The sequence below is a fragment of the Protopterus annectens genome, chromosome 8.part0 (genome assembly GCF_019279795.1).
Source record: "Protopterus annectens isolate FY-2018-M chromosome 8.part0, PAN1.0, whole genome shotgun sequence".
Taxonomy (NCBI): Eukaryota; Metazoa; Chordata; order Ceratodontiformes; family Protopteridae; genus Protopterus; species Protopterus annectens.
Genome location: NC_056741.1, coordinates 1038963716 through 1038984307, shown reverse-complemented (window position 1 = coordinate 1038984307; position 20592 = coordinate 1038963716). Strand labels below are relative to the sequence as shown.

The window sequence follows — 20592 nt, the reverse complement described above, 5'->3', positions numbered from 1 at the left end:
GGGAAATCCTGCAGGCCCTGGGTTGCATGGCTTCTTCCATCCTTCTTATTCCGCAAGCAAGACTACATATGAGGAAACTACAGTGGTACCTAAGGAGTTTATGGACTCAGCACAGTCCCAGCCTGGAAACTTTGATACCACTCATTCCATGCCTTCAAAAGGAATTTCTGTGGTGGGCTCAAGCAAGCCAGTCAAACAGGGGTCTGCCTTTCAGCAAACCAATAGCCAGCCAAACCATTTCAACAGAAGCTTCAGACCACAGATGGGGAGCGCACATAGAGGGCAGATGCATTCAAGGTCTATGGTCACAAAAAGAGCTACGCATGCACATAAACCAAAAGGAAATGCTGGCAGTAATACATGCAGTCGAAGCCTTCAAACCTTTTCTGCATCATGGCCATCTGCTAATAAGGACAGACAACACCACAGTTATATGTGGTACATAAACAAGCAAGGAGGCACCCATTCCTATCCTCTTTGCAGGCTGGCAATGAATCTATGGGAACTTTCCTTGAAACTCAAAATACAGCTACAATCCCAGTTTGTGCCAGGGAAAGACAATACACTGGCGGACAGCTTAAGCAGAAATATCATGGATGCACACGAATGGATGCTGCACCCAGACATCTTTCTACAGATAACACAATCATGGGGGAGGCCGGACTTGGATCTTTTTGCCTCCCCCCACAATCAACTGAAGAAATTCTGCTCAAGGACATACCACCCACAAGCATGGAAAGTGGACGCCCTCTCTTTCAGCTGGAGAACTCTAACAGTGTATGCATTTCCACCTCTCCCATTAATGACCAAGGTTTTACTGAAGATCAGGACAGAGCAGCCAAAAGTGATTCTGATAGCTCCGGACTGGCCAAGACAGCACTGGTACCCACTGTTAAAGAGCATGTCACGTACGAAACCATGGCCTCTTCCTCTGTGGCCACTTCTACTGACACAGCACAATTACAAAACTCTGCATTCCAACCTGAAAACCTTGCAACTAACAGCCTGGAAAATACCTTGACTCCTCCTCAGGACAAGCTATCCCAGAGAGTGAAAGATATTATTATGGAAGCTCGCCGGCCTTCCACAAGAAAGGCATATTCAGCAAAATGGAAAAGATTTCACATTTGGAACACCACAAAGGGCCTAGATGCGACAGTGATGAACATGACACATATCCTGGAATACTTGTTAGAAATGTTCCACGTTCCACAATGGTCTGTCTTACTCTTCCATTAAAATTCATGCTTCAGCAATTTCAGAAGAGTACAATACTGATCCGCCTGTCTTCTCTCATCCTCTCCTAAGACATTTTCTAAGAGGAATCAAAAACGTCAATCCTCCAAGGGAAACCACCTCTACCTACTTGGGACCTTAACTTCGTGTTGGAAAAACTAACACTGCCTCCCTTTGAACCAGCAGCATCTGCAGAACTACAGTTCCTGTCTTGGAAGACTGCTTTCCTTCTGGCCATAACCTCAGCAAGAAGAGTATCTGAGTTACAGGCCCTTATGGCAGTACAGCCATTTCTTATTTTTCATCAGGACAGAGTTTCACTAAGAACCAATCCTACATTTATGCCAAAGGTGGTATCCAGGGTTTCATTAAATCAAGCTATTCACTTGCCTACCTTCTTTCCAAATCCACAAAACAAAGGGGAGAAACTTCTGCACACTCTGGACATACACAGACAGTTGCGCTACTACTTGGACAGAACTAAAGGTTACAGAAAAACTGACCAGCTGTGTTGGTAGCATATGCTGATGGTACACAAGGAAAAGCAATTTCCAAACAGACAGTTTCAAAATGGATAGGGAATTGCATTCGTTTTTGTTACTCCTTTCATGGAAAAACTGTGCCAGCTAACATTAGACCTCATTCCACGAGAGCCTCAGCCACCTCCACAGCCTTCATAAGAGGGGTGGCTACCAAGGACATTTTAGAAGCTGCTACATGGAGCTCCGTGCATACATTTGCCAAGCATTACAATTTACCTTTATATTCCAGATCCAGAGCAGGCTTTGCTACGGCAGTCCTGCAGGGCATTTTAGCTACACCATCCTTTACATAGTTCCTCCACCCTCAGATTGGCTATGGTATTCTACCCATATGTTATGACTGCAGATGCATCCTTGAAGGACATAGTACAGTTTTGTAACTACCATTAATGTAGCTGTCTGATAGGTATGCATCTGCAGTCAGGTTTACCCTCCCTCCTTCCCCTCTGTGGTATTTCTCGGGTACTTACCCCTCTAATAGCTAGCTGGGGTGATCTATTATGGTGTATTTGTTTTTATATTATTGTGCATGTTTGGATTTTTAAATGCATCTCTCCAAATTTAGCTTTCCTTAGAGGGCACCTGGCATCTGGGGCAAGAAACACTGAAGAAGATGGCGTCGGCTGATGCTTTTCTACCCCATGCGCTCTGACGTCGGGGAAAGTGCGACATCAGCCGACGCCGGACCCAGACTTTGGAATCCGGCCGACCGAAGGGCTGCCTGAGGCAGGACAACCCATATGTTATGACTGCAGATGCATACCCATCGGACATCTACATTTATGGTAGGTACAAAACTGTACTTTTGGACTCTCTAGAGGCATCTTTCAGGGCTGCTGTAACTGGGTCTGTACTTAGAAGGCATGCTTGGCCTAAGGAGCAATCCCTACCAGATCATGTTAAAGCAAAATTACTGGATGCTCCCCTAAACCAAGACTGCTTGTTTGGCACCAAGGCAGCAGTTGTTCTTAAAAAGATGGAAGAAAAGGCTAAATCTATGCAAACTGTTAAAGATTTCTTACAAGTACAACCTCCAAGATTTAGTAGGCATTGACCTTCCAAGAATTGGTCCTTTCCTGCCTCTTCCAGACCTTCTCAGTCCAAACCCAGATCCAGCAGAGCTCCCAGGCTGCAGTCCCAGGGTACGCACAGGACTACGCAGTGGGGGGCCTCCACTTCCAAATCTGGGAGTAATAAGACTCCCCCCTATGGTAAACTGTCTCAATGACTTCCTTTTAAAATTTCTAAGCACTTAACAACTGATTGTCCCTTTGGGGGGAAAGATTGCTCTTCATGCAAAGAACTGGGAACTCATTACCCAGGACAAATGAGTTTTAAATATAGTATCCCAGGGATACAGATTTCACTTCCACACGTTGCCAACACCGAGCGGGTGGCCAGACCTACCCCCAAATCAGTGAGCAGAGGCCGAAAACCAAATACTTTCTCTCTTAAGCATGGGGGCTATTCAGTTGGTACCAAAAGAGGAAAAGGGACAAGGTTTCTACTAGAGACTTTTCCTGGTACCTCGAAAAGACAATTCATGGCGTTCTGTCCTGGACCTGTCTACTCTAAACACCTTTTTGCAGATTCCAAAATTCAAAATGCTGACTCTTCACAAGTTGCTTCCTATGCTAGACAAAGATGCCTGGTTGGCACACTAAATTTAAAAGAAGCATACCTGCACTTCCCAATCGGGGAATCTTGCAGAAGATGCCTACGATTCAAAGCAGGCTACATGCACTATCAGATGTTCATCATGTATACAGCTGCAGTAATAACATATGGGTTCTCTGCCGTCAGGCGGTCCCTCGGTCGGCCGAATTCCAAAGTCTTGGTCCGGCGTCGGTTGTTGTCACTTCTTTTCCTGACGTCAGTGAGGCAGGAGTATACAAGACACAGCCGACACCATTTTCTTCAGTCTTTTTTGCCGCACGGTGCCCGAAGCAGAAGCAGTTTACAAGTGCCGGTCGGCCAGCTCCTGAATTTATGAAAAATTTGGGAACCGAAGTCTTCATTAAAGCTAAGTACCCCATTGGGGAAACTTTTCTTGCCTCAGACCGATGTCAGAAAAAGTTAACAATTGTGTTTCTTGTGGGAAGCAAATACCGCATAAGGATTTCCATTCCCTTTCCATACCTTGTTTAGGCCCAGACCACGATGTCTCGGGCTGTCGCTTTTGTGCTACTTTCAATAAACGCACTATCAAGCGTCTGGCGGAGTTCGCCCAACATTTATTTGGTAAAGCATTTGATTATAAAATGTTGTCTGAGACTCCGACTACCGTTTTGTCCAAAAAACGCAAGGACAAGGACCGACACGTGAGGTCCGTGGTCTCCACTGACACCACGCCAAAACTGCCTACATGTGGTCCGGTTCTCAGCGAGACGCCTATGCAGTCCCTGACTACCGACGACACCTCCTTGGCGGGGTCTTCTGTACCCGAGACCGCAGGTACCTCGGCTCATACCCAGACTACAACCACCGAAGCCACTGTGAGCATTGAGTCTCCTCATGTGGACAGGTCCACTTCCACCCATGGTGTCTTTAGACCCTCATCTTCCTTTTCCATTAAGGCCTTTACTAAGTCCAAATCAGCCAGGCATCCCAAGAGGCCTGTTGCACAGGGCCCATCCACAAGCCCCATGCCTAAAAAACAGATGCTTAAAATGGCTGAGGATTTAATTACTCTTATCAGGGGTTCCCAACCCCCTCCTGACAAGAGGCCCAGAGTGGAGGAAGATTCTCCCTCTTCTGATCAGGGCTCCATTTTTTCAGAACACTCTGATGTAGAAGAGCAATCTTACTCCCCTTTTGAAGATTCTGATGCAGAGCAATCCATTCCTTCTGTATCTCCTCCTGAGGATTATTCTTTTGGGTAAACCTTGCACACTTTGAGGGAACATTTCCATTGGGAAGGCCAAGACTTTTCTGATTACAAGAAAAGACTGAGGGAATTTCTTTTGTTACCTCAACACAGACCTCTGGTGATACCTCCTGTCTTGGATGTACTTGATGTTTATTCGGAGGCTTGCCTTAACCCGGATTCCCTGCCTCCTGCCCCAGTCAAGCCTGTTGGGTACTACAGAGTTCCTAACTCTCACCAATTTCTTTTCAAAAGCCATAATGCTGACCCTGAAACCATTTCTCAAGGCCCCAAGGGAATGAAGGCCTCTACTGCTAAGAATCCACTTCCTTCCGAAAGAGAGTCAAGATCCTCAGAAAGGTGGGGGAAAAAGTTATATACCTCGGCCACCCTAGCCATGAGGGCCTTGAATTGTCAGTTTCATATGCTTAAATATCAGCAGTTTCTGTTATCACAATTAAGAAATAAAATGTCTCAACCTGAACAACCAGATTTGAAGGAGTTGCAGGATATGATGCATAGTGCAGAACAAGCGGGTAAACACACCTTACAATGTGGTTATGATGCCCTAGAGGCCTCAAGTAGAGCTGCAGTTACAGGAACAGTCATTCGTAGGCATGAATGGCTTAGGGAACAAATCTTGCCTGATCATGTGAAAGCTAAGTTGCTAGATGCTCCTTTACAAAAGGATGTGCTATTTGGTACTAATGCTGAGGCGATAACTACGGAAAATGGAAGAAAAAGCCAAATCTATGCAAACTGTCAAAGCTTTTCTACAGGTTCAACCACCACATTTTAGCAGAAATTAGCCTTCTAAAAACTGGTCCTTTCCAGCCACGGACAGGCCCCAAAGAGGAAGATATAGGCGCACAAGGGGCAGAGGCCAATCACAAGGATCTTAGAGGCAGGCAATGGAAAGCTCCAGCACCAAGAGGTGGTGAAAACGGTGCACAGCAATACAGGAAAGAAACCCAATGACTTCCCCCTTTCCATGCCAAGCAAGTCTCAGCTGGCAGCACCCTTGGGAGGAAAGCTGGCATTATTTGCAAGAAATTTGCATATGGTCACAACAGACAAATGGATCCTGGACGTTATAAACAGAGGCTACAGATTTCATTTTCACACTCTTCCAAAAATGAGGCATGCCAAACCTGCCACACAATCAAAGGGCAGAGGCACAACTACAAATTTCAAAGCTCATAGACATGAAAGCTATTCAAGAGGTACCTACTCACGAACACGGTCAAGGGTTTTATTCCAGGCTATTTCTGGTACCAAGGAAAGGAACCGACTGTAGACCCATTTTGGACTTATCCATCCTAAACACATTCTTACTCGTACCAAAATTCAAGATGCTCACATTACAGCAGCTTCTTCCCATGCTGGGCAAGGAGTTTTGGCTGGTAACATTGGACCTCAAGGAGGCATACCTGCATGTCCCAGTCAGACAAAGCTGCAGAAGATACCTCATATTTCTTGCAGGTTCAATTCACTATCAATTCTCTGCATTGCCCTTTGGTTTATCTACTGCGCCCAGAGTATTCACGAAATGCCTGGCATCAGTAATTGCCTACTGCAGACTTCAAGGGATACAAATTTACCCTTATTTGGACGACTGCCTGATCCAAGCAGACAGCAAGCACATACTTTTGGAACATCTGGCTTATGCAACACGGTTACTGAATGCTCTGGGATACACAATCAACAAAGAGAAATCCAGGCTAACACCAGCTCAGAAAACAACTTTCCTGGGTGCCAACTTGGACACAAACACCCAGATGGCCTATCTTACGCCAGAAAAGCAGAGGCAACTAACTCAGTACTTCAAAATGCTAGCAAATTGTACCAGGCTTACTGCAAGGAAAATCCTGCAGGCTCTGGGCTTCATGGCATCTTGCATTCTTTTAATCCCATGTGCAAAGTTGCATATGAGGAAACTTCAATGGTACCTAAAAAATCTATGGTCTCAGCACAGCCACAGTTTGGAAACAATAATACCAATAATTCCATGTTTGCAAAAGGAATTTCTATGGTGGGCTCAAGCATGTCAAACAAACAGGTCTCCCATTCTGCAGGCCTCAAGCAAATCAAGTCATCACAGCAGACGCCTCAGATTACGCCAGGGGGGCGCACTTGACAGACAGGTGCATTCAGGGCAAATGGTCCCAAAAGGAAAAGCACCTTCACATCAATCAAAAATAAATGCTAGCAGTAATAAATGCAATTACAGCTTTCAAGGACCTCCTGCATCCAGGACAATTATTGATAAGAACAGACAACACCACTGTTATGTGGTACATAAACAAGGAGGAACACATTCATACCCCCTGTGCAGACTAGCCATGGCGCTTTGGAACTTGGCTCTGGAATGGCAAATCGAACTTCAAGCACAGTACTTGCCAGGTTTGGAAAACACGCTGGCAGACAATCTAAGCAGAAATATGACAGATCCACACGAATGGAGATTGCATCCTCAAGTGTTTACAGAGATAATCTAAGCGTGGGGGAGGCCAGACATAGATCTCTTCGCCTCCCACAGGAATCATCAATTGGAAAAGTTTTGTTCAAGGACCTCTCATCCAAAGGCCTGGAGAGTGGATGCCCTTTCATTCAATTGGGCAGCATGGACAGTTTACGCTTTCCCACCTCTGCCTCTTCTGCCCAAGGTGCTCTTGAAAGCAAGAACAGAGAGACCAAAGAAAGATGATACTGATTGCTCCAGACTGGCCAAGACAACACTGGTACCCACTCCTGAGGAGCCTAACACACACTCCTCCCTGGTCCCTACCCCTAATCCCTCTTCTGCTGACTCAGCACAACTACAAAACTCTTCCCAGTCAGCTGAAAACACTCAATCTCGCTGCATGGAAAATTCCTTAACATCGCAACAGACCTTACTCCCCAAAGAGGTACAGGATGTCATTTTGGAGGCCAGACGGCCATCTACTAGGAAAGCTTACTCAGCAAAATGGAAACGGTTTTGCTCTTGGAATGAGAAAAAAGGCCAGGACCCTACAAAACTAAATTTGCCACAGGTATTACAGTATCTAGCTGAGCTGCTGAACAGTGGACTTTCATTTTCCTCCGTAAAAATCCATGCCTCAGCCATTTCTGCAGAATTCAACACGGATCCACCCTTATTCTCTCACCCACTCTTAAGACAGTTCCTCAGAGGGGCTAAGAATATAAGACCACCAAGGAAATAACCAGTGCCAGCCTGGGATCTTAATTGTATTCTAGAAAAATTAACATTGCCTCCCTTTGAACCAGCTGCCTCAACAGATTTGCAACATTTGTCCTGGAAAACGGCCTTCCTTCTGGCCATTACCTCAGCTCGTAGGGTTTCGGAACTAGAAGCCCTCATGGCTATGCAGCCCTTTCTCATCTTCCATCAGGACAGGGTTTCCCTTCGGACCAACCCATCATTTATGCCTAAAGTGGTATCCAGGGTAGCTTTAAATCAAGCCATACACTTGCCTACCTTTTACCCCAATTCTCAAAACAAAGGGGAAAGGCTGCTACACTCTTTAGACATCCATAGACAGCTACGTTATTATTTGGATAGAACAAAGCCTTTTAGGAAATCAGACCAACTTTTTGTGTCCTATGCTGTAGGAGCTCAAGGGAAGCCAATGACCAAACAGACAATTTCAAAATGGATAGGCCACTGCATACGGTTTTGTTACTCCTATCATGGAAAATCTGTTCCTACGTGCATCAGATCCCACTCCACCAGGGCCACAACTACCTCTACAGCCTTCCTCAGAGGAGTTCCTACCAAAGATATTTTGGAGGCAGCCACTTGGAGTTCTGTACATAACTTCACAAGACACTACCACCTGCCTTTATATTCCAAAACCAGAGCAGGCTTTGCTACTGCTGTGTTGCAGGGCATTCTGGCTCATCCCAGTTTTACCTAGTGCCTACCACCCTGTGCGTAGCTTAGGGATTCTACCCATATGTTATTACTGCAGCTGTATGCACGATGAACATAGCACAGTTTTGTGCCTACCATAAATGTAGATGTTCGAGTGCTAATACAGCTGCAGTACAGATTTCCCTCCCTCCTTCCCCTCTTGGTAAAGGTTTAGGACCTAACCCCTCTTCATACAAACTGTTTGGGTTCTCCTTCTATGGTATATTTGCTTGCAACTACTGTTTTTTGATTACATTGCATTGCATGTATATAAATATAAATTATGTATTGCCTTCCTACTGGGGGCACCTGACATCTGGGGCAAGAAAGACTGAAGAAAATGGTGTCGATTGTGTCTTATATACTCCTGCCTCACTGACGTCAGGAAAAGATGCGACAACAACCGACGCTGGACCAAGACTTTGGAATTCGGCCGACCGAGGGACTGCCTGACGGCAGATAACCCATATGTTATTACTGCAGCTGTATTAGCACTCTAACATCTACATTTATGGTAGGTACAAAACTGTACTTACTCTGCACCTGCACTTTGGCTTATCTACTGTGCCCAGGGTATTCACAAAGTGCCTAGCTCCAGTTGTTGCATTTTGTAGGCAAGAAATATTCAAATACACCCATACCTGGACGATTGTCTAATTCAGGCAGAAAGCCAGGACATACTTTTGAATCATCTGGCTTTTGTACAAAGGATTCTAACTTCTCAGGGGTACACCATATACGAAAATAAGTCACACTTGGTACCCTGTCAACAAATTATATTCCTGGGAGCAAGCTTGAAAACAACTTCCCAGATGGCTTTTCTCACGCCAGAGAAACAAATTCATTTAACAACCTACTTAAAACAAGTGGCCACAAAAACCCTGCTGTCTGCAAGACAAATACTGCAAGCCTTGGGGTTCATGGCCTCCTGCATTTTTCTAATTCCATATGCAAGACTGCATGTGAGGAAACTACAGTGGTATCTAAAAAGACTATGGTGTCAACATTCTCAGGATCTAGAAGCAATGATTTCTATCATACGTTGCCTACATCTAGAGTCCCTTTGGTGGGCAGAAGCCTGCCACCAAAACAAGGGACTACCTTTCACACCACCCCCTGCCGCCCAAACCCTAACAGACGCATTAGACTGTGCATGGGAAGCTCATCTGGCAGGAAAGTGCATTCAGGGCAAATTGAACCCAAGTCAAATGCACCTGCATATCAATCAAAAATAAATGTTAGCTGTACAGAATGCTCTGACAACCTTCAAGGACCACATTCTTCCAGGACAACTACTGGTAAAGATAGACAAACACCCCTGTTATGTGGTAGATAAACTAGTAGGGGGGGTACACATTCTTACCCCCTCTGCAGACTAGCCATGGCATTGTGGAACACAATCTTGAGCTACCAAGTGCACCTACAAGCTCAATTCCTGCCAGGAAAATTAAATACACTGGTAGACGGACTTAGCAGAAACCTTCTGGACCCACACGAGTGGAAACTGGAACCAAGGATTTTCAACATGGTGATGAGCAAATGGGGGACCCAGATATAGACTGGTTTGCCTTTCCCCAGATCTATAAATTGGACAAATATTTGCACAAGGACTCCCCACAAGCAAGCCTGGAAAGTGGATGCTCTGTCCTTCAGCTGGAAAAACCTATCAGTCTGTGCCTTCCCCCTTCTGCCTCTGCTCTCCGAAGTACTACTAAAAATCAAACAGGACAAACAAAGGATGATTTTGATTGCACCAGACTGGCCACGCTAACAAAGGTACCCCCTCCTGCGCAGTGCATCACGGTTATCCCCATGGCACCTGCCTCAGACTTCTTCCCTGTTGTCTCAGCAGGAGAACCAGATTCTGCACCCTCAGCTTCTAACACTGAACCTAGCAGCCTGGCTAATTACCTAATCTCTCCATTACCATCCCTCAGTAAACCTGTGATGGTTATCATTTTAGAGGCAAAGAGGCCTAGTGCTGAAAAATGGAAAAGATTCTTTGCCTGGAACCAATCTCAAGGGATGAGCACAGCAGCGCCCAATTTACCTCAGATGTTACAATACGTAACTGAGATGCTTCACAAGGGCATGGCTTTTTCCTCCATCAAAATTCACTCCTCAAGCCATTTCAGCTCATTATAACACAGAACCTCCTCTCTTCTCTCATCCACTGCTCAAGCAGTTCCTCAGAGGGGCCAGAAATTTGAGACCACCCAGGAGAGCTCCAACCCCAGCCTGGGACCTTAACTTTGTTTTAGAGAAACTCATTCTACCTCCTTTCGAGCCAGCTACTACTGCAGACTTAACATTTTTTCTTGGAAAACAACTTTCCTTTTAGAAATCACTTCAGCAAGAAGGGTATCTGAATTACAGGTCCTTGTGGCAGTGGAGCCTTTCATCATCTTTCATGCGGACAGGGTGTCCCTCAGAACCAACCCATCCTTCATGCCCAAGGTAGTATCCAGTGTGGCTTTTAATCAGTCCATTCATTTGCCAACCTTCTTTCCCAATCTACAGAACAAAGGGGAACGGATACTGCATTCCTTGAATGTGCACAGACAACTTAGATTCTACTTGGACAGGACTAAACCTCAAAGGAAATCTGAATAACTCCTGGTTGCGTTTGTTGCAGGGGCATATGGGAAGGCTATTTCAAAGCAAACCATTTCTAAATGGATAGGCCATTGCATTCATTTCTGCTATAAGCACCGTGGAAAACCTATCCCTTGGGGGATCAGACCTCACTCCACCAGGGCTGCATCTACCTCTACAGCCTTTCTCAGAGGCGTCCCTACCAGGGACATCCTAGAAGCTGCTACCTGGAGTTCTGTACATACTTTCACCAAGCATCATCATTTGCCAGTTTTCTTTAAATCCAGAGCTGGCTTTGCCACTGCAGTCTTGCAGGGCCTTATGGCTGGTCCTAATGCTATCTAAATTCCTCCTCCCAACCATAGCTTTGGGAATCTACCCAAATGTAATGACTGCAACAGTGAAACGCGAAGAACATAGTACAGTTGTGTACACTTACCATAAATGTAGATTTTAGTGTATTCACTGTTGCAGTCCTGGTTACCCTCCCTCCAGCCCCCTGACTTCTTTTGGCTATACCTCTACTTTCCTTTACTATGCTTGTAAGCTTTTTGGTGTATTTGCTTTTTTGTTGAAGGTATACCATTGTATTTTTATATTTAACTCACTCACTCCGGAGCAGCTCAGGAAAAGCTGTCTGCTTAATTCCACCATAGGAACAACAGTGCAGCCCTGAGCTCATTTTCAGAAAATCCATTTGTAATACCATACAGAAAACAAATGTTCATAACTCTTTAACTATAAGCTAGACTAAAAATGTAAAAGTGAAAGTTGTTCAGACACTGACCTTTCCATCAGTGTAAATGTTGATAGTGTATATCAAAGTCATTATTAAATATTTGGCAAGGAATGCTGATATTGTGCATATTTTTTACCTTTTTGGAAAAACAAAGCATGATATCTTGGTCAATGTACCATGCAGACCCATACAATTTGAATGTAATTTGTTAGTATGAATGTCTGCTTTAAAATGGTACCTTAACCATTACTGTGTGATGTTCCTTTCTTGAGATATTCACATAAATATGATATATTATTTTTCATAATTGATAAATAAAGCATAATATCTCATCACCTGTAACAGACAGAGCCTACATATCAGTGTAGAAGTTGTGCATCTGAATGTCAACTTCAAAATGATGCATCATTTGTGTGATCACCATGCTCCCTTGCAAAGATATGGGCATAATAATGAAAAGTATTGTAAATGTATAATTTTCATAATCTTACAAGACAAACTGTGATATCTGTACAGTTGTAGAGTGCACAGACACAGTTTTTTTACCATGTTGTAAGGAGTAACACTGTCTTCAAAATGAGGTATTACTTGGCACATTCAGATGCTCCCTTGTAAAGTTATGTACCAAAATATGGAAAAAAAAAACATAATTTTCATAACCCATGTCCGAAACAAACTTTGATTTCTGCATATGAGTACAATATACAGGAACCATTCTTTTCCCATGTTAGAACTATCAGTACTGTTTTCAAAATGAGGTATTACTTGGCGCATTCAGATGCTTCCTTGCAAAGTTATTTACCAAAATATGAAAAAAAATCATAATTTCCATAACCTAAGTCTGAAACAAACTTCGATATCTGCACATGTGCAACATACAGGCACAATTCTTTTACCATGTTAGAACTATCAAAACTGTCTTCAAAATGAGGTATTACTTAACACACTGACATGCTCCCTTGCAAAGTTATTTACCAAAATATGAATATTACTAAGCCCTTCCTGCCATCTAAAGTGTACACACATGCCTGATAAAAGCAGACTAAAAACAGAAGTATTGCAGGATGGTCATTGACATATTAGATTGTATGTGGTAGCACTCTCCTAAAACAGTTCTTTCTCAGTATCCTCACTAGCTCCTTAGCAGAGTTATTTGCCAAACTCAGATAAATATATTTTACACAACACATTTCATAATAGAGTTTTACTTAACATACTGGTCCCTACTTGGTCATGGATGCTTTCCATTCTTCTCACAAGCTGCATATTACCAATCCTGCATAGCTCTCCTCATGCCATTGTGGAGGTCAGTCAAGAACAGCGCAATGCCCTCCTCAGTTAGGTAAACGCCATCCCTTCTGAACAGGTGAACATCTTCTGCGGTGATGCTGTCATGACAGACTGTAGGTCCACCGACCCTGTGCATCAAGCCATGCATGAACCCATTCTGTAAACGTCTGGCCTTGTGTGCTGCCCATTGACTGTTTGCTGTTTTCCATATCTGTCGAGGAATTATGTCAGACCACACAAAATGACAATGTGGCCACCATGACTGCAGGTGTTCAAAAATTGCTGTGATTTGAAACCGTAGCCTTCCGAGTGGTTGACTGACGACATCGTTCCCTCCAATGTGCAGCACAAGGATGTCGGGCTCCGAGAAGAGGGAAGACTCCTCTTCCAACAACTGCAGTACTCTGCTGCAATGCATACCTCTTGCAATCCAGTATACCTTTACATTGGATATGGAGAAGCTCAAGTTGTACTGGTTTTCAGTTTCGGAGGCATGGCTGGCAGCCCAGTGAATGTAGGAATGGCCACATACCCACACTCTCACTTGTCGTTCTCCTGGTTGTGAAGCCATGTCAGTGTCAGAAGGTGGACAAACCTGCACAGGAAAGAAAATGCAAACAGATTACTACTGATGTTTGACAGAAGACTACATATATATGTATATCATATGCATTACCACCTGGTTAGCCCATACAAATCTTCCATCCTAACCCCAGGGGCAGTATTCTTTGCATTAGGTACATAAGTGGCGATGACGCTGCAGAGGTACATACCTACTACTACACACACAGTCACACACACACACGCACGTTTTGCATTAGCATGTTCTAATACATGTTAGTGTGGAGTGCAGAGGCATTCATTATCATTCAGTAGAAATACTATCATTATAATTCAGTCAAAATAGTGTAACACTTGGATGTTACTGAGCCCTTCCTCCCATGACTGACAAAGCATGGAAACATGCCCAACTACTGAGTATAAGCAGAAGTACAGTAATACAAGCAGAAATGTCAAACTTATCTGGTTCATCCATGTAAGAATTAGTCAGAAAAGTAATAATTCCAGTTATCGAATCTGATCATCACTCTGGTTACAATAAGACCCATGAGTTTTCCTCAATGCAGTATGTGCATATTGGTAACGGATAATAAAATTATTCTTGAAAGCTGAATACAGAAACAAAAAATTGTAACAACCATTATTGAAACCTGAGCTATAGATAACCTATACTTGTTACACCGTATCTGTATTACGATCTTCAGCATTCTGACCATGTATGCACAAGCACTTCCCTGGTACACAAATGAATTATTTCCCCTACCAACATTTTCATTAGTACATGTTGCACATTGACCCAAATGACCCCTTCAGGAAAATGTTGAGATGCACACAATCACCTAAATTTCTACATATATATATATATATATATATATATATATATATATATATATATATATATATATATATACACACCCATGTGTGACCAATGTATATATGTGCAAGTACATTTTGTACATACATATATATCCATATACACACACATTCACAAATATATATATGTATATATACAGCAAGAAAAAAAATCAGGGGTTTAGGAGGGTAGGCAGTTAATGAAGAACGAGGGTGGGGTTGCTTGCAATGACTCCAAGCAGAGAAAAAACACAATCTAACTTGTGCATTCATCAAAGTGATAACGACTGCTACTTATGTCAATAACGGTGACAGCAGCTGAGACTTTTCCCAGAAAAGTGATAACTCACTGTTATATTGTAACTGCACGGATTGCTAAAGTGATAATGACCTTCCTTTCATTACTGCAAAGGTATGCATGCTGAGACACAGGTGATAATTGCTGCACATAACCTGTTGAGTAGGCATTCATTGTATTACATTGTGCGTACTAGGCTATTGGCCCTAGGGCCTATATAAGCCTAGTCAAAAGGTACCCTTGCTTTTGCCTCCCAAGAAAATTATTTTCCTGTGCCACTGTCGAGCAGAGCCACAGAAGTGCATTTTTGCATATAGATATATTAATCACATGTTTGTGGCACAAATTCCATCACCCAATGTTATTCCACTTGGAGGGTTCCCCATTACCACTTCCGTGATTTCTAAAATATAACTACACTGGTGACAGGAACTACACCACCTAGTGCCTTTGTTTGCTTTATAGAGGTAATAGGTTGACTTTCCAACTGTTTTAGGTTTTTAGTTGTTTTAAACACAAATGAATGAGTTGTACCCAGGGTTTTATAGATGCAATCCTTGGTCATAAAAATGCGACAATTTTTGATGGTGATATCCTTAAAGTTTTTCACAAGTCCACTATAGGTTATAACTAATGAATGTGAAAAATTGGAGTTTGGTATGTTTTTAGAACTAAGGGACCCAAAGTGGGAATATCTTGTCCTAAAAAATCTGTTATCTTATTCTGCTTCTATTATTCTCCATATTTTTGACAAGAAACAGTTTTCATTTTCACTTCTAAGTAAACCTATTTGAATCTGAACTGTTAAAGTTTTTGTGGTACTGACACAGAGCAATATATATACATACAGATATATATACACAATACACACACACACACACACACACACATATATATATATATATATATATATATATATATATATATATATATATATACATACACACACACACACACACATATTCCAAACAAGGCATATGTAGTTGCTTCTTGTCACTCATGAAGTGCCACCATTGTAATACACAAGATGTACAGATGCAGTAACATGCACAGATGAAACAGTTTCTAGTAATTGCCACTAACATAACTACAGCCCTAACTGCAATGTGTTAAGGCTGCATACCTTTAATGAACTCCATCACAGATTCCAAACAGTGCTAGTGGGGGACTACATAGCTCATTAATATTAATTAATTAATATTAGCCACTCTCTTGGACTACTGTAGCAGCATGTAACTTTATCCACAAGAGTGATCTCTGTGGTGAAACCCCCTGTGAGATGAAAACCCCTGCAGTACACCAGTCTCTGAATGGGATTTTTAAAACATTCGGTCATAAGGCTTCCTGCTAGCCTTTCTGAAACCCTGGGCTTATTTTTTTTTTCCTGATTTGACAAAGACTAGCTAGATAGCCTCATGCAGTCATTTCCTCAGGATCATCAACATCTCCTTTCAGGCTTATCCCGGTTAGGGGTCACCACAGCAGAAACAGTCCGCAGAACGATTGGCAATGGAGTTTTACAGTGCTGATTTGCCAGCCCAATGCCCAACCTTCCACAGAAGGCACACAGACACTCACACCTAAGGCCAGTTTAGCGCGCCCACTCCATCTGCAGCATGTCTTTGGGATGTGATAGGTAATTGGAGCACCCAGAGAAAACCTACAGGACCACAGGGAGGACATGCAGACTCCACACAGAAGGCACCCCAGCCGAGAATCCAATCGGCTTTGTTCTCAGGGTACTTGCCACCATCTAAGAAATGGAAAATAAGGCTGTTGCATTATAGGAAAGAGCTACAGAAGGGCTTCAATGGGATTACTTTTAGTTAGCTACTATAATTGTTTGTTTTTTTCATTGAAAAGAATGTGACATGCAATAAAGCAGAATTTCTGTTTTAGTTTATTTTTAATAATATTTACTTGCATTATGCTAAACTAAGTGAACATGGGGGTATGGGTGGCTTATGGTGCTTTTGTAGACTGCCAGTACCTCTGCCTTTTGCGCAAGTAATGTGTAAAGATACTAAAAAGGCAGCAATGTGGCTCATGTTTCAGTTCTAATACTATTTAATTTCATTTAAGCATTTATTGTTAAATTAATAGCATATTTGGGTTTAAAAGTGTTTATTTTTACACTAGGGGAGTTGTGGGTAGTGTAATATTTCTATTTTGTATCTGAAATATGTAACTTTTACTTAATTCTTTAGTAACTAGCTTGAATGTGGTGTACTACATCTGGATATGTCCAAATTCTATAAATAAACTTATGATAATGGGATCACTTCTGAAAGGTGCATCTGATAGCTCTATGCATCTACCTCACAAGAAGTTGCTTGAAGGAAAAAGTCAACCAGTTATCTCTCAAGTCCTCCGGTAGATATGAAAGGGCAAACGAGTAAACTATAAGTGGGATGCCCAGCTCTGGCGCTCCAGGACTGCTTGTACCCTTTGTGGATAGGTATGTGCAAATGTACATAGGTCTAGGATTATTCAGTACCTTGAGGGTAAAAAGGTGGGGGATTACACACTGGACTGTAAGCAGCAACCAATCATAACATTTTTGAACAGCCTCACACTTCACTTGCATTCCTAACCTGTTTTCACCCTACAAACAAACTTCACATTTAAAGCATACTTATTCAGCGTTTCTATGCTGTCTCACAACCAAAATAAAGCATAATAGAGTAATGCTTTTGAGGTAGATTAATCAAGCTAAGGAAAACCCAAAGTCTTGAATACTTTAAAAAGGTATTCCCACCTACAAAGCAAAATGTATATTTTCAGGGTAATGTACTACTTTCTTGTCGTCCCACCTGGTAACTGTCCTGCCAGCTTTCAAGTTACACAGCAACACCAGATATTTCAAAGCAGAGGGGAGAGGTATCAAATGTATACTGTCCCAATATTCTATAATTTTAATCTATTTTTTTAATCTAAACTTTCAGTGACCTCTCTTCGCAAGTGAGACGCCAGATCTCTCTCTCTCTCTTGTCATAGCCTGTCATAATTTTGCCTTGAAAGTCTAACATTTGTTCGTACAAACCATAACAAGTTACTAGGCCTTGACTAGATCTGGAATGGGCATGCACATGATTAACGTGAAGGTTGGGTGTGGGGCTGGGAACTCAGCACCGTAAAATTGCACTACAATCATTAGTGGACCAGAGTTAAAAGCTAACCGGGAAAAGCCAGAAGAAGTTACTATGTGGGAAAAAGTCCACATTTTCTACTAAGATGATGCCCTCCATTTGCCAGACAAATCAAAATCTGCTCATTAACCTGCAGTAACCGTCAGAATTGTGATCCTTGGCCGATTGCAAAGACAAGGCTGTCTCTCCTATATAGGCCGCATTTTCTCCTCTTGGAATTTAGTAAAACAAACCTTGTCAGCTTGGTCCATTACTTTACTAGGGGATGCCAAACCATGCAAAAGTCTAAAGCTGCTGCACATCATTGTCCTCACAAGAGCACAACCTAGGGGAACTACTAAGCCCCTCACTACCAAGCCACAACTTCACATAATGCATAAACATGACCACCAAATGGCTACCAACCAACGACTAACAATTCACAAACCATAAAAATAAATAACCGAATAAAGCAACACAACTTTCTAATTTCCAGAACATACCTTCCCTCTTAGCGTTTGGAGCTATATTGAAAAAGGCACTACTGCATCTTTTCGGTTTATCAACACATACCAAAAAACTAAGAGCTGATAAAAGTACAATTAGCCTAACGTAACTGCTGATGAACCGGTGCCAATGAACAATTAGCTTTGCATTCCATATGTAAACTTTTTTTAAAGATAACATGCATACAGTACTTTTATTTACAAGGTTTGTAACTGTCAGGTCGGCGTCACTTTTACAGGATTCATGCCCCTTGCTGAGAATGATAAAGTTGTATACCAAAAAGGGAATGCGGGCAAATATAACTAAACTAACTCTTATATAAGAATATGATATATTATAACAGAGAAAGTCAATAAAATATATCTCGAGAATTTAACAAAATAATCACCACTTAATGCTGCCCTAAAATATTTTCTCCGATGACTGTTAATCGCACTGTGCATCACCCTATACAGAACAATCTTACAAGGAGGAAAAGAAGGTAGCTGCTGAGCTGGGCTGAATGGGAAGTCTTGGTAGTACAGAAAATAAAATGGAGGATCCAGTAGCAGGTAAAATCTCCAGTTCTTTGTAGAAAGAAAGGAAATACCTGCTGCTGGATCCTCTTTTTATTAGGGGGAAAACAAAAGAAATTTAGGCTGGGAGTGGAGGTGTTATGCAAGTGGTGGCTCGGATTCCAAGAATCTGATTGGCTGCCACCACTTGCTTAATCAAGAACTTTTTAATACTGATTTTCTACAAAAGCTTTAATGTGCACTTAATGTAGAAACACGCTGAATCGTAACTATATAAGGTAAATTAAACATTCAGTTACAATTTCAGCGTGTTTTACATTAAGGTGAATTACAAATCTGCAGTACACTTTCTCTCACTTGTGGAAGGCACTCGGGGGGGTAACAGCTTGCAATTTGTATCTTCTCATGGCGCACTGGTTTAAGCACACAGGCGCCATGAGAAGGTACTCTGGGTTAATGAGTTAATTGCTTCCCATTAGGGGGGCACCTGACATCTGGGGCAAGAAAAACTGACAACCTGACGTCATGGAAGAAGGGACAGCAACCGATGCAGGACCCAAGGCTTTGTTAATCAGGCTGACTGAGAGCTACCTGCAAGTAGATAACTCAAATGTAATGACTGCAACAGTGAATACACTCGAGCATCTACATTTATGGTAAGAGTACACAACTGTACTTTTCCAGACCTTCTCAGTCCAAGCCCAGGGGCAGCAGACCACCTAGACTACAGTCTCAGGGTATGCAGAGATCTAAGCAATGGAGTGCTCCCACCTCAAAAACAGGGAGTGGTAAGCCACCCCCTTATGGAAAAAGTTCACAATGACTTGTCTATCATCTTTCCCAGCCATGCCCAAGTACTTGCACTTCAAGGAGGAAAACTTGCCCTGCATGCAAAAAAATGGGATGTCCATTACCCAGGACCAATGGGTCCTAAGCATTGTATCCCAGGGATAAAGATTATATTTCCTCTCACTGCCAGCCCTAAGCGGGTTGCCAGACCTTCATTCAAACCAGTGGGCAGAGGCTCAAAAGCAAGTACTTTCTCTTCTCAGTTTCAGGGCTATTCAACCTGTTCCAGTACCAGGGTTTCTATTCCAGACTGTTCCTGATGCCCAGGAAAGAGAGCTCATGGCACCCTATCCTGGATCTCTCCATTCTCAACACCTCCCTGCTGGACCCAAAATTCAAAATTCTTGCACTACAACAGCTACTTCCTATGCTAGCCAAGGACTCCTGGCTAGTCACCCTAGACTTAAAATAAGCTTATCTGCACATCCCCATAAGGGAATCTTGCAGGAACAGTCTACTTTTCAGGACAGGCTGTATGGACTTTCAGTTCTCTGCACTTCCCTTTGGCTTATCTACTGCGCCCAGGGTATTCACAAAGTGCCTGGCTCCAGCCATTGCTTACTGCAGGTAGGGAAATATTAAAATTTACCCATACTTGGACGATTGCCTGATTAAGGAGGACAGTCAGGAATTGCAACTTCCAGCACCTGGCATTTGTAAAGAGACTTCTAACTTCACTGGGTACACCATCAATGCCA

At 42.7% G+C, this 20592-nt stretch overlaps 1 protein-coding gene across 1 annotated transcript in view; it reads left to right on the top strand.

The window, feature by feature from the left end:
• LOC122808395 (phosphatidylinositol 4-phosphate 5-kinase type-1 alpha-like) overlaps positions 1 to 20592 on the top strand; it is an 814028-nt gene that overhangs the window by 529140 nt on the left and 264296 nt on the right. The gene's annotated exons all lie outside the window — the stretch shown is intronic.